Genomic DNA, 5,622 nt, shown 5'->3' on the forward strand with positions numbered 1-5,622 from the left:
GTGTGAGTTCCTGATATCTTCCACTACACTAATGTGTGAGTTCCTGATATCTTCCACTACACTAATGTGTGAGTTCCTGATATCTTCCACTACACTAATGTGTGAGTTCCTGATATCTTCCACTACACTAATGTGTGAGTTCCTGATATCTTCCACTACACTAATGTGTGAGTTTCTGATATCTTCTACTACACTAATGTGTGAGTTCCTGATATCTTCCACTACACTAATGTGTGAGTTCCTGATATCTTCCACTACACTAATGTGTGAGTTCCTGATATCTTCCACTATCACCATCAACCTCGAAGTGACCCAGTGGTCCACTGATATATGAATACCTTTACATTCCTTTGTATAATGGAATGTTTGTAACAACACTAATTAATCATCTCTAAGCAATCGGGAAATGGGCAAGGCATTATCAGCTCTCCATTCTGTTGGCGGGCCATCAAAGAGCTATATGTGTGTGGTCATGTTTGTCTGGATGTGGATGACAGGGGCTTCCTCTCTTATGTGAATGGCTTCTAATCTGTGTAGTCTCCTGCGATCACTACAACTAGTAATGATTTTGATGTTATTCATTATAATCTCCCTCGTTAGTCTCGTTCCATGCTTTTGTTCATGATGATGTTTGATTCCACCTTCTTGTAAGTGGAGCGAGAGTCGGTGGCTCAGGGTACAGGTGTATTGATCACCATCTTGAACTTAAATATGAAGTCTATATAGATGCAAACTGGCTGGCAAGTCAAAAACCTAAATTCTAAACACTGGCACCTTACAAAGGAGAAACATTTCTTCAAGGGAAGAGAAAGATGAGTAATTACATACTAATATCTTAATCATGGTACCACGTCAGTCTCTCGTTCCCTTACACAAGTCATCAAGTCCAGTCTCTCCTTTGCCACTCCAAACCTCCAGCCTGACCCAACAACACTGTGGTCTGCATGATGGAAGCACACATGAAATATTCACAAGATTTTCCTTCTCTACACTTGCCTCCAGAACTTTCTTTTATGCTGGTAGGTCCAAATGTTTACGCCAGCCCTTAGCATAGACACCATTGAGATCACCAGCCGGTCAAATGTATACTGTAAACACATAATGACAAAGGAAAACATACTTACGGTTACGTACATACATGCACGTATAACCTTAATGGTCAGGTCAAAGGTCACGCCATCATAATACCTGAAGGTCGCGCCGTCGTGTTCAGCCACACAGATCTTTCAGAGCTTCATGCCTGAGTACAATACCACATTACCAGCTTCCAATATCATACTACCTTTCCCGCCACACCACACAACAGCCTCACCTTAATGTCATGCAACATCAACATTTATATTTGGTCTCTGACGACAACCCCGCCACCACCAGCAGACCCATGCAGGCCCCCATGTCACTTACGTCACTACAGTTTCCAGGCATCACGTGGCATTTTAGTGGCTGTTAATTACCACTCCTCTGACTCAGGCAGCTTTCTTACCTTCCTGTCTCACCCAGACGTTGTCTGCTGGCTCTCACTCCACAAACATACAACCTCTCCTTCCCAGACATAACACATCACAACACCTTACTCCCACTACTTTGATATTTTTCTTCGTGACAATATATTTTTCTGCGGAGAGCGATACGCGCTTGTCCTGCCTTTTGGCAAAATCTCGTTAGATGAACTCTTAAGCCAGAACTCCTCTCTCTCTCTCTCTCTCTCTCTCTCTCTCTCTCTCTCTCTCTCTCTCTCTCTCTCTCTCTCTCTCTCTCTCTCTCTCTCTCCCCAGCCAGCCACTATGAATGTAGATTGCGTGACTGAGTGAGAGCGATGAAGTTCTTGCCATATGACGGCGAGCCACTCTGCACCCCACCTACCCACCCACCCAGCACATATCAAACTTGCCTCTTGGCTGAGAGAGAGAGAGAGAGAGAGAGAGAGAGAGAGAGAGAGAGAGAGAGAGAGAGAGAGAGAGAGAGAGAGAGAGAGAGAGAGAGAGAGAGGGAGAAAGAGAACCTACCTACGATTATTTACGATCACAAAAAAATACTGAAAACAAAGGCCCCGCCGGGAATCGAACCCGGACCAACTGTTTATGAGGCAGATGTGCTAACCACTACACCACGGAGCCACTTGTCAGTGGCGGAAAAATCTCTTATATATTAACAAACGTGACTGAGGACTTAAAGAATCTGGTACAAACATAATGATTATTGTGATGAATGATTTGTTTATGATACATATGTATTGTGTTGCATTATGATGGTTGTTCAGAACCAAGATCATTAAACCTGAATCCTAAAAGATTAAAGATTGAAAAAGAAGTTGTGAAAAACGTAAACATATATATAAATGAACCACAGAATTCATTTTCCTCTGGGTATCTAAAAGAAAATGCAATACAAGGAGCTAGTTTAAGGCAGGAGTATTTCATATTTTAACAAAATATTTACCTCTACGTCCCTTATCTTTCGTCATAATTTCTATTGTTTACTATCAAGAAATGTCTTTTACTAACATAAATGATATGTATAGGTATTTGATTAATGTTTTCCAACGACCCGTTGTATAACTCTTCGTTAGTGAAGTTCATTTCGTGTAATGGATCATGCATTACAAAGTTGTGTCTATCCACACAAGTGTTACACGTCCCAGGTAAAGATATATTCTAGAGAGAGTGTATATCTAACATATATATGTGTTTTATAGATATTTATAAAAAGTTTTCCTGAGGGACAATACCTAAGACTTTCGTATTAAAGTTGATCAGTTGTAAGTGATCAAGCATTACAAAGGTGTGTCCATTGCCACAGGTGCTACTGATCCCGGGTCAAGGTATTTCACCATCTTTGTATCTTTAACCTTTCTAGTTATACATGTTTCATCCCTGATTCCATCCTCACAATCGATGACCAATCAACTACCGCGGAGGCGTAGCACAGAAATCATTGGGCCGCAGAGGACCAATCATAAATCGCAAGCAGCAGCGGTCCACTAATAGGGAGTCGACACACAGTAGCGCTGCCCAAGTGGCTACCGGGGACACAATATGGAGGAGTGGCCACGCCCGGACACTGGCTCATCTGGGTCTATTCCTTGCTCTTCATAATCCTAAACACAATATCTTTACATCGTAGGGAAGTTATTACCTCATTAACGGAGTTACGATCTGCCTTTATTTCCGATCGTTTGAAGATAGTAAGAAGGTGATGGTGTGAACAGTAGTATTATTATTACCACACATCACCAGCACACCTTTGATGACACTCCTACACCTTCGTATTATTATTACCACACATCACCAGCACACCTCTGATGACACTCCTACACCTTGGTGGCTGCTGCACTCCACACAGGAGCAGGGGATGATGGCACATATCTACGAAGCAAAAAGGTTTTCCATGAGACTGTGCTATTTCTTCCCTTCCCTGGTCGATGATACAGCCTTTCTCAAAGGTTACTTGTCATTCCTGGTGTAACGACGTACGGGTTGAGCCCGGTAACACCTTCTGAATAATAATATGTGACAGAGTGGAGTGACCAGGATGAAAAGCGTGTTCTGCACCTCAACTGACTGATTATATGATAAGAATAAAGAGAATTACACACATAAATGTCACTTGCAAGGATCAAGCCAGAGATGAAGCATAGATAACTAGAAGGGTTAAGGAAACAAAAATTGTAAAATACCTTTACCTGGGATCAGTAGCACCTGTGGCAATGGACACACCTTTGTAATGCTTGATCACTTACAACTGATCAACTTTAATACGAAAGTCTTAGGTATTGTCCCTCAGGAAAACTTTTTATAAATATTTATATATGTTAGATATACACTATCTCTAGAATATATCTTTACCTGGGACGTGTAACACTTGTGTGGATAGACACAGCTTTGTAATGCATGATCCATTACACTAAATTATATCTTCACTATACCCTCTTCTTCACTACACAGTTACTTCTACCATACCATCATCATTGTACTCTCTGATGTTCTCTAAAAATAATTTTTATCTTCACTACATAATCATTTCATATAAACTTTACTCTTTACTAACCCTTATCTCTACTACATTCGTATCTTCACTACATTCTTTCCTTCAGTACAACCTATCTTGACAATATCCTTATCATCACTATACTCTTCCTCGCTACACTCTCATCTTAACATCATCCTTCTGTTTACCGAACTTAGTTCAAAGTCTGACTTGAACGTAGCTTTGTAAAGTTTGTGTTCCTCAATGTGTTACTCCCTTATTATCATTGCAAAGGCAATTGTCACTATTCCCTAACTAAACCCTCATCTTCACTACACTCTCATCATTATCATTACTTCTTGCTATTCAATACAAAATTTTAACATATACATTTATCTTCGCTACAGAATAATGTTCATTGCACCTTAATCTTCATTACTCCTTGTTTCAGCTACATCCGTATCTTCCATTCATTCTTATATCTTATATTAGTTACATCTTTACAATATCTTTATATCTTCTCTGTTCCGTCTTTTGGAAAATTGAAAATAAGAGGGAAGGATTTCCAGCCTTCCGCTCCCTCCCCTTTTAGTCGCCTTGTAGGACACGCAAGGAATACGTGGCAAGTATACTTTCTTCCCTATCCCCAGGGATAACAGCATCTGGTGTTCCCAGACGGTCACCCATCCAAGTACTGACCAGACCCAACGTTGCTTAACTTCCCTGATCGGACGATATATATATATATATATATATATATATATATATATATATATATATATATATATATATATATATATATATATATATATATATATATATACAAGACTGAAAGAAATGAATTTCCCAAATAAAAAATGGAGGCGCCGGGGTTTGAACCCGGGTCCTCTCGCATGCCAAGCGAGTGCTCTACCACTGAGCTACGCCCCCAAGAACATATTTTGTGACATAGTATTATATAAAGCACTGAGCTTACCACGGCAAAATACTGTTTGACCGACCGTTGCCGACTAGCCGGCAAAATAACCACAGGGCAAATCTCCATGTTGCTGTCGTGTTTTCCTCTCAAGTTTTCACGAAGAAATGTTTTACTTTTTTATTTTCGTTGCAATAGACTGGAACTAAGCAATAGACTGGCACTAAACAATAGACTGAAACTAAGCAATAAACTGGAACTGAGCAACAGACTGGATCTAGACAATAGACTGGGACTAGGCAATAGACTGGAACTAAGTAATAGACTGGAACTAAGCAATAGACTGGAACTACGTAACAGACTGGAACTAAGCTGACCTGGTATGAGGTCAGAGCCCTCATTATCATCCCTGCTAACTACTGGAAGCAGATTAAGTCGTTCCACAACCGATGTCCGGCCCATGTTAACTCTGATGTGCCCAGCAGTTGGAGGAGGATCGCCAGAAGCTTCTGGAAGATTTCAAGGACGTCTTGGTGGACCTGACCCTTTCAGATAAGGTCGAAAACCCCAATTCATTATGAAGATCTTCACTATAACGTTGGACGAACATACTGAATGTTGCACACATGTGATGCGGACAAAATGAAAAAAGAAAAAGACAAAAAATATGTCTGGTGTGGGTCTCGAACCCACGACCTTGAGTGTGTGAGACTCACGCTCTACCACTGAGCTAACCAGAC

At 40.7% G+C, this 5,622-nt stretch overlaps 3 non-coding genes across 3 annotated transcripts; all 3 read right to left on the reverse strand.

Annotated features, from left to right (window-relative positions):
* Nucleotides 1-2,045: 2,045 nt before the first annotated feature.
* Nucleotides 2,046-2,117, reverse strand: TRNAM-CAU (transfer RNA methionine (anticodon CAU)). The gene has a single exon. It is a non-coding gene; the product is annotated as a tRNA-Met (tRNA).
* A 2,707-nt stretch (nt 2,118-4,824) lies between these two features.
* On the reverse strand, nt 4,825-4,896 carry TRNAA-GGC (transfer RNA alanine (anticodon GGC)). Its single transcript has one exon. It is a non-coding gene; the product is annotated as a tRNA-Ala (tRNA).
* Nucleotides 4,897-5,550: 654 nt separating this feature from the next.
* TRNAV-CAC (transfer RNA valine (anticodon CAC)) lies at nt 5,551-5,622 on the reverse strand. Its single transcript has one exon. It is a non-coding gene; the product is annotated as a tRNA-Val (tRNA).

This window comes from Panulirus ornatus, chromosome 58 (assembly GCF_036320965.1).
Source record: "Panulirus ornatus isolate Po-2019 chromosome 58, ASM3632096v1, whole genome shotgun sequence".
Taxonomy (NCBI): Eukaryota; Metazoa; Arthropoda; class Malacostraca; order Decapoda; family Palinuridae; genus Panulirus; species Panulirus ornatus.